Genomic DNA, 10,050 nt, shown 5'->3' on the forward strand with positions numbered 1-10,050 from the left:
ACGTAATAACGTATTACGTTATATAGTATAATTTTATAGCGTATTACGTTATATAGGTATAACGTTATACCGTATTACATTATATAGAGAAACGTTATAACGTATTACGTTATAAAGAATAACGTAATAACGTACTACGTTAAAGAGTATAACGTTATAACGTATTACGTTATAAAGAACAACGTAATAACATATTACGTTATAAAGAATAACGTAATAACGTACTACGGTAAAGAGTATAACGTTATAACGTATTACGTTATATGGTATAACGTTACACCGCATTACGTTATACAGTATAACTTTATAACTTATGACATTACTTAGAATTAAGTTATAACGTATTACGTTATATAGTGTAACGTTATCTCTTATTACGCTATATAGTATAATTTTAGAACGTATTACGTTACACAGAAAACGTAATAACGTATTACGTTATATAGTATAACGTTATAACGTATTACGTTATATAGTGTTGAAGTGGTTACCACTTCTAAGAAAACTCTACATCTGGTCTTTTTTAATTTTCTCAAGCACTGAAGCCATCGACAGCGTGTAGACAAAAGACTGCGACGAAGTCAGGCCATAAACAGTAAACAGGCGACGTTGGCTTCGGGGTTTTTCAGTTATTAGGTAACACAGCTAGCTTGCGGATCTGGACCAGCTCAAATTGTATTTTTACTTATTACACTTCTATTTAAATATATTTTCTACCTTACAATTTATCCACGTGTTTTCTCTGTTTACACACCGAACAACCTCAACAATACGCTATTGATTATTTCCTGTAAATGAAGGATTTTAATATAATGTACAAAATATATAAAATTTAGCATTAAAATTGTCGCACATATATTTAAAAATTAATTGGATTAAAGAATTTTTCAAAATTTCTGAGAATGTAAGGCCAACGTAAGATTTTACACGGAACTAGTTTCCATTTTCGCGCGTAAGACTACGTCATAAAGACAGAGGAGGGGGTATAGACAGCGGACTTCAGACGCGCAGCGTAGACTTCCCTTAGTCATCTTACGACTGTGCTGTGAGGAGGGTGTTTTGCTCGGTGGTTTCAAATCCTTTGTGTGCAGTTGTGTGAATCTCTTCTGTATTGTTCTACAACAAACAGGAGCCGGATACAGGTTGGTATACTTTTTACTTACTCAATAATTAGGTGAAATAATTGAGAAAGCATGGCGAGGACAAAGAAGGGACTTTCGAAAACTAACGCCGACAAGCCAGAAACTGAACGGTTACTAACTTGGATTGACGAAGTTCGCCGCAAAAGATCAAAGTGTCGCCGAAAGCGCAGACGCGATTTACGGATTGAAGCAATGCTGACGTGCGCTCTTTCCAAAGCTAAAAATGATTTACGCATCCGGCGATTATCAGCAGCTTCAAAATGGCAGAAATATAAAAAACAATGCTTGAAGAAGAAGGTATATTATACAAATTATGAGCTCTACAATGGTGAGGACACGGAAAATTCGGGATCGTCTCAACAGAATCCCCGGGAGGAGCCATCGTGTCCTGAATTGGGCAGTTTAGACGATGTCGTGCCTAAGTTGGCAGAAATAAAAGTAACGTTACAACGCTGAAGTAGCGGGAAAAATGCAAGCGATCAGGTTTGGAAGACCTAACTGTGACAAGAGGATTTCTCGCAACGTTTTATCTACCTAATGCGTAGAGATTTCAACAACTATATGGAATCTCGAGCGATTACGGAGCACCGTGTATTACGTCGGTGCTGCAAGAATAGAAATTGCATTACTATCTTGATGTATATATGGATATTTTCTGTTTGCAGTCTCACCGTTCGAGATGGCATTGGGACAAGCGGAGGGAGTTGGTGTTCGCAACGATGCTGAAGCGTACTGCACGCTCGGGGACCCCATGTTCTCCAGTCTCTGCGCCTTTCGTTGGCTTAGTTTATATATTATATTGTATGCATTGGTTTGGTAATATACGTAATAATGAGCGTTCGAAGTATGTTCGAAGAGTGTTTGATCCGATATTTTTTATTTTCAGAAATATATACTTTGCATGTCTTATAGTTTAAAGAAAATTTGTATAGTACATTTTAGCTTGTAGATTTAGTAGTATCGTTTCTAATATTCGCTCCATTATTCTGTACGTCAAGATTTTGTATATTTGCTTAATGTTGATTAACAGTTTTGTAGACTTTAAGAAATGAAATGAAATTAATAAAATTTGGAAAATGTTTACAATTTTTCTGCAATCTTCTAGTTCATATTAATGGCAAAAGTGCTTTTCTGCCCCGCATACTACACATAACAAATTTCTGTCGCAGGCAAGAGACCCGTACATGAACCCAGGCTGTTGGCGGTCATCGGCAACATTATTTGGCCTGTCTGTGTATGAGATAAGGAGCGACGAGAGAGGATTGGTACGGCATAAGGAAGGGGGGAAATGTGTTTCTTTTTAGAAAATCGTGCATGAAGTTTTCTGGCTGACGAATGGGTTGCACCATGATCAAGTTGTACATAAACGTATCATCTCTCCGCGCTTCCGTATCTTGAACATCCAAGCATCAACTAATTCGAAAATCGTCTGACGCGCGAAACTCATAGGCTTATTGTGACGTACTACAGCAAATTGTAGCAAATCTTATTTGGTGGGCTCTAATACCTTTCGTACGTTATCTGGGCAAATGTGTTTTCTCATGTCCGGGGAAGTTTTTTCATAGCTTGTACCACCAGGTTGTATGCGAGTTGTCGAAGCACACAAGACAAGCCTCCGGTGAATATCAATAAGGAGAGACAGCGCTAGGGGTAATGGCCCCTCCTAACGCCAATTCAATAGTCAGGAAATATTAGGACTGGCTAGAACTAGAGAACGAGTGAAGGGGGTGCAACTGAAGTTAATTCATTAGAGAATCCTGGAGCACCTCTGTCATACGCGTCGGGCGGTCATCGTGGAGTTTTAGTCGGTAAGAGTCCGACACTACTCTGCTGTTACGCAATTACTGCAACAGCGGAGTGTCCATGAGGATTTCTCCACGTAAAAAAAAAGAAAAAAGAAAAAAAAGGTTGTATGTTAGTTACTCTGGCTTATCAATATGCTCTGTTCAAAGTTTACCAAGCTGAATACTGTCACAGGCCTCTATCTTCCTTAATAAGAGCTGTAGGGGATCGAATAATGAGACTACCAAAATGTGTACTCGTTAGTGTATTTAAAACAGATCTTGTCGCGAAACGATATTTATACAGACGTTTAGTCACAGTTTATACTGAATCGTTTGCGCTCACGTTCGTTTATTCATAATCGTCAGAAGAAGGTCAAAAGATACAAATTCGTCTTGTTTTACGGTTACATGTAGCGGCGCCATTATTTTGCCGGAGTTCATAATTCCTTACAATACCTCTAAATATTCCGAAGCAAAACAACAACTTGGTTTGAAGCAAATTCTAACTCTTGTGCCGCTACAGAGCTTTTTAAGGTATGGAGTAAATTGAATGCATCTTTGTTGAGTCTAGATGATCCAGAATGGCGAACTACCGCAAGTAGAGCAACTAATCGAAATACTAGACATGCACATATACGTAATATGTTTAACATGGATAGGAAATTGTTTTGAAATTTAACAATCATTGCAATAATTACGTCGGTTCGGAAGTCGTATTACTAGATACTTATTGTAATATCGTAAAGTAATTCGAATTAGAAATCAGTTGAAAATAGAAAAACCGTGTACGTCGTGTTTCTGTGCTTCGTTTACATTTAAGAGTGCCTACGTGACTAAAGGCACGTAGTTGGTAGTTCTTACATAGGTATGAGGGAAACAATAGACAACGTTAGAAGAAGGACGGTTTCGCTACGCAAGGCGAATCGAAAAGTGTGCGTGTTGCGAGAATCAGAGCTAATTGAGTCGTCGAAGAGTAGAGTCGTTAGAGGTATCGAGTCGTCGAAGAGTAGAGTCGTGAGAATTGATAGAGTTGTTAGAGAGAGAGAGAGAGAGTGTGTGTGTGTTAGATTCGTTGTGACGAGAGTGGTAAAATAACTGTAAAGTTATTTGATATAGATGCGAGTATTGCATTTAGTTTCCGTTAAATAAATATCGTTTCCTGTCCAATTTATATTTGTATATTCAATTTAATATTAATAAATTGTAAGTAATCGGGAAAAGATTTCTATCCTTATTTTCCGATTTTACATTATTTTCACAGATTTCAATTCACTTATTCATTGATTGATATTAGGACAAATGAGGAACTTCGCATCTAATTAGATTAACAAATAAAATGTATTGTTCCTGATAAATGGTATGCAGAATAGTATAGGAAATAGAAGACTGGTTTATATTACCGTTCAAGTGACTGATAGTAGGAAAGCAGTGATGGAACATGAGGCAACGTAATATAAAATTGAATCCCTGAGTATAGCATGCAGATAATATTTTGAGTGTTGACGGAGGACAAAATTATGCACATTCCTTTTTCAATTCCGAGGAAATACATCAACGATGAGTCAGTTGTCAAAACACGATGGAAATTGCTCATTGTCAATTGAACAAGTTTGATATAATTACAAAAGCTTAAGATTTAACTTGAAATTTTTTTGAAGAAATTTATTTTTATTATACCTGATGTCAAGCGCGGTATTAAGTATCATGCTTTTATAACTATTGTTTTAAATATTTTTGTGTTGAAATAATGTCGTTTGGGTGTCTGTTTTGTACTGGAGGAGTACCCGAAATAATTATACTCGTCGCGTACAGCTAAACAGCTACAGGCAGTTGTTTGTATTCCTGGAACGCGTTGGATTCGTGTTTGCATGGTACGTTGATTGGAATGACTTAGAGGTGGGTTACTGGGGGTGCGAGTAATTATGTTTCAGCCAGGATTGGATAGAGAACGCGTTTCTAATGGTCTCTAGAAAAGGTTTCTAATTGGATCGTTATAGATGTCGAATCCTTTCTGCTAAATACGTTTTTGGGAGACATTAAGTTCATAAAGGTCATATTTTTAAAGAGGAGGAGAGAGGTGGTATGCATTGGATAAAGGTAACAATTTTATATGCAGGATGTTACGCCACGAGTCTCACCACAGGCTGTATTTTCTAACCGTCGCTCGCGGTCCTACAACGCCGCAGGCGGACCATCTTATCTGCCCGCCGGATCATATACAATGTATCGACGAGAGCATAGTTGTCGCCAAGCAGCGAGCTCTAGAAACGTCGATTTTTGACCGTTACGATTTTCACACAAGAAGAGGTATACGTGATCATAGGCGCGAGCGGTGGCGTGACCCGAGCATAGTGGGGGTCGTCTTCCAAATGAGACAAAGGAATAATCGAAGGGCGATCAGTTCCTTCTGCCGAGTCAAACGTGACACTTCGACAAATCTGACGAGCAAACGAATTTATCTAGAGAGTCCGCAAAGTCGAGTCAAATTTCTGTAATATAATCATCATATTATTGTAAAATATATTATTCTATGTAAACCTGTTAATACAGTGTTACATTCATTAAACGACCTCTGTTATCTTAACCGAAACAGGGGAACGACTATTTCGCGGCGTTGATTAACATAATCGTAGCGAATATTTACGCCTCTCGCTGAAGCGTTTTCCTAACGACCGCGTCTCTCCGCGAACGGTCGTAACATTTGGTCCTTCGAGCCGGATACAGTGGCAAGTGAAAAGTGCACGCCAGTGACATCCACTACCATACAGTGCCACGTGAATCCAATAGAAACGGCAGCAGAAGCGTTACCACTCCAGTGAAGTCAGTAGCGCCAGGGACCATCAGTTTTGAAGAGGCATAACCCTCTTGAAAACGCAAGAACGCAACCACGCAGCCTCACGCCAACAACTAGAGGGTCGACTTCAGTAAGAACACGTCTTACACATTAAACGAGACACACACGGTGACGAGTAACATTTAAACTCGCAACCACAAGGTAAGCTCGTTCACTGCATTCTTTTCACAATCTGCTATACCAATGGAAAACACAGAGAAACTTACCTCCTTGCATCGGAGACGAGGCTTTCAAATCGGTCGATTTACCTTTCTATCGAAACGACTCGATGAATACGAAAAATCTAGACAACCGAATAAGGCCCATTTAACGGCCTATACGACACTACTCGACGACACGTGGAAACAGTATCGATTGTTACAAGAGAATTAGAAGATTTAGGGGAGATAGACGACGCGCGCGTTTCCCAAGTAACCGACACATATTACAATCTGGTAATACGAATACACACTCTCATGGATGATACACCAGCATCGTCGTCGAAATCACAAGGCTGCGAGTCATCTAATGTCGCCGAGCCGACATCAATTAAACTGCCCTGAAATTCACCTGCCTACTTTCGACGGTACCATCGAAAATTGGCATTCATTTTACGACTCCTTCTTATCCACTATCGATCGAAGCGAGCGACTTACACCCGTGCAGAAATCCCACTACCTACGATCCTCTTTGACCGGAAAGGCCGCGCGAAGCATACAATCGTTAGATGTCACCGAGTTAAATCATTCGATCGCTATTGACGTTCTGAAGGAAAAATTCGACTGCCACAGTCAAGTCTGCATGCGCCACTGGGACTTGATTTTTGACTATCCGAAAATAACCAAAGAGACACCCGAAGCGATAGATGATTTTCTTGAGACGGTCAAGGTAAACCTCCAAGCGTTAGAAAAACTCGGTGAACCAGTTACCTCAAATGTCGCTCTTATAAAATTATTCACATCGAAGCTACCCTCAGCCATCATTCGCAAATGGCAGCGCACATTGCCGGACGAGAAAATGCCGTCATATACGCATCTGGTAGACTTTCTGAAAACACGGACGAACGGCGACAGGACAAGTTCAGCATCAACCGTGATAAAATGAGAGCCCGATCAACACAAACGTCAGCGATCGAACGCACCGCGAAGTTACGCATTCACAACTACACATAATACGTTGGTGTGTCCGAATTGTCAAGGACAACACGAATTATGGAATTGTGACGTCTTCAAAGCGAAGTCGCCTAAAAAACGCCTTGAAATCGCCAAGAGGGCGTCTCTATGTACCAATTGTTTAGGTAAGGGACACGCTATTACTCATTGCTCCGCCGGTTCATGTCGCATCTGCAGGCAGCGACACCATACATACCTACATCAAGACCATGGTCATAGCAAATCACGACCACGTGTAAGCCGATCATCGAGCGATCGATCACCCAACGGTCGATCTTCGCCTAGTTCACCGACCCCGCGATCGTCACATCGTTCGAGACGCGCATCCACGTCTCCCCGATCGTCTCCGCGAACATCACCGAAACGTGAATCTCGGTTATCGCGAACGACGGCATCGGGATCAAATATATCGTCCAGTCCTAGACGACAAGGAAAACAATGACGTCATCAAACGACCTTGTTAGGGTCCGAACCACAGAAAACGGACTCATTGACCTCGCTTCCTTCTGAACCACTGCAGCACGATTTGTTAGTCACAGCGCAGGTCAACGTATTGAACAATAAAGTTCAACCATTCCGTTGTAGAGCTCTGCTAGACACCGGCTCTAGCATGAACTTTATCACCGAAAAACTCGCTGATTCGCTAAAACTTAACCAACGGAAACGTTAGATCCCAATCGGAACACTCAACACGTTATCGACAACCTCGAAACGTTACATCACGGCCACGATCACCTCCATCGACGGCACATACGAACGCACCTTGACGTTCCTAATCATACCGACAATATCGCCTTGGGTCCCAGATCAACCCGTAGATCGCTCAATAATACATATACCGAGGAATCTCCAACTAGCCCGGTAAATACCTTCGCTCCTCTGGACACACCGACGATAATTGACGCAGTTCGATATCCTTGTAAACCGACGCCAGGCGTTTCTTGCCTCGTAAAGACGAATCTTTCGAACGGTGTCATTCGCGTTCAATTCGTTTTTCTAGCGAGGGGCCTCGAATCTTTAAACGACGAGAAACCTAATCACTTTCAGACAACTTTCGTTTAAAGACGAAAGAACGTAAAGAACTGGGTTCGGCCTTCTCCCATCTGCGTATCTTTCGGGGAGTCGATTGCGATGGTCATCTCCTTTGTCGGATACGATTCGAATTGGTCGAATAAGCTGGCAAGTGCTAGATCCGTCTCATCTCCTTCTTCCGTCGAATATTAGCCGAAAATCTTGCCACCGTATTACGCCGAAATATTCGACGATGTTCATTCGCAAGCGATAAAGCTTCGCTACTATTCGCGATCGGCGCTGCTCTACTACGAAATATCAAATTTATCGCGTAGCCGCGTACACGGGAGAAGGAAAGAGATCGTAAGGGCGGTATTTACCCACCGCGAGAGACAGGCTACGAAAGACGAGCACGAGCGACTACAAAGTTCAATCGGGCTCGATAAAGCTTAACTTGCTCCGCGGAGAGCGGCCATTTGGAATTCTAGTGGCGTGTACGGTGTGCTCGGTGCGTTAACGAGTTCGATCGTCATCGTAAATAAGCAACCAGCGGTCCGAAAAATCTCGCCACGGTCAAGAAGACTTAAGAAGCCGTTCGCGGAAGATGGGCGGCGCCACCCGCTATTTCTCGGCCGGAAATTACAGGTGACTTAGCGCGGTCTCTCTGCCCCCGCTTCTCTCGACAGACAGAGAGAAGAGGGCGCGGGCGCATCGTAAAATCCAAGCGAAGAGAAAGAAAGAGAGAGAGAGAGAGAGGCGTCGCTCGTCGAAAAAATCAGACGCGATCTTTCGCGCTTTCGTCGACAGTTTCTACCTCGCCGTTACGTTTCTACCGCCACCGCTGTATTTCGAAACGGAAGGGGGACGCGATTCCGTCTGTCGGCTTTCTTCCTGCACGCTTCGTTGTGCACCGTCGCGCGTATTTAGACGCTGGAAACGAGAATTACAAAAATTTCGTGGAGCAGTTGCTCCAACTCTTCTCGTTTCTCGCCATTGAAGTCGCAGGTGTCAGGTCGCGCGATCGATACAACCCCCGTTAAAGGATCGAAACGGTGTTCGTTTGCGATTCTAGGCAAAATCGTTTCCTATTTAGCGTGAAAGTTGCAATCGTTTCTCTCGTCTAGTTAGCGCGCAAGCTTCTTCTCCTTTCCTTTCACTCGTTAGAAGCGAAATAGTTCAGAGATCCTCGCAGCGTTTCAAACATCCCGATGACTCTCTTCGTTCCATTGTCTTCGTCCCGTTGTCTTCGAAACGTTAATTTATTCGTTCGTTCTGTTCTCTCTCTCTCTCTCTACCCGTTCTTCTGCTCGCCCATCCACCTACTCGTTCGTTCCTTTAATAGTTTTCTTTTCCGCGACCGCACGTTCGTTTCGCCGTTCGCCAAAGATGCGCGAATTTTTCAAACTTCGCTATCTACGCTTTCTACGCTTTCTACGCTTTCTGCGCGAACACGGAGTGGAAGATCGTGGAACGGGAAGCTTGTATCCACGCGGCACTGCGATTTAAGGAAACGTATCGTCGGTGGTTAGCTCGACTTCGTAAATAAATCTTTGCCGGATAGAGCTAAATACGATATTCGGCCCGATTGCTCCCGCTTTTTCACCTCCGGTGATTTATGTGAAACCGTGGCCGCTAGCGTGCCCGAACATCCGTTTTCCCGTTCTATCCTTCCCCCTTTGGGACCGGTCATTTTTTAGCGACTGTTTCTCAAGATTTTATCCGTAATTATCCTCGCTGGATTCGCGAAAATGAACAGCCGTTGCTTGCTGTCTTCTCGACGAATGGTCCCTCGGGGAGAAAAAAGGAAAACATCCAAGTTGGTGAAAATTTGTTTGCTCTGCACCGCGAGCGTTTCTTCGACGAAGAAACACGGTTTGCTTTAGCATCGCGAAATTAAATCGAATAAGATTCTTCGTCCTATTATATTCACAACAACGCAGGCCCGCGCGAGCGCTCGCTAACGGCGTCCAGAGCACGTAGGCACCGCGGCGGATCGGTTCCTTCGTTCTGCCGCTGGTCGCGATAAAACTCGGTGTCTTTTTGCAACGAGGTAATTTTTGCGACAGCACGGGACGTTTGGAACGTTGCGAAAAGAAGGGGCGCGCACG

General features: G+C 42.7%; 1 pseudogene; it reads left to right on the forward strand.

The window, feature by feature from the left end:
* The first annotated feature begins 6,239 nt into the window (after positions 1-6,239).
* Positions 6,240-7,373, forward strand: LOC117238830 (annotated as a pseudogene).
* The last annotated feature ends 2,677 nt before the right edge of the window (positions 7,374-10,050 follow it).

This window comes from Bombus vosnesenskii, unplaced genomic scaffold, assembly GCF_011952255.1.
Source record: "Bombus vosnesenskii isolate JDL3184/JDL3185 unplaced genomic scaffold, Bvos_JDL3184-5_v1.1 scf7180000013624, whole genome shotgun sequence".
Lineage (NCBI taxonomy): Eukaryota > Metazoa > Arthropoda > Insecta > Hymenoptera > Apidae > Bombus > Bombus vosnesenskii.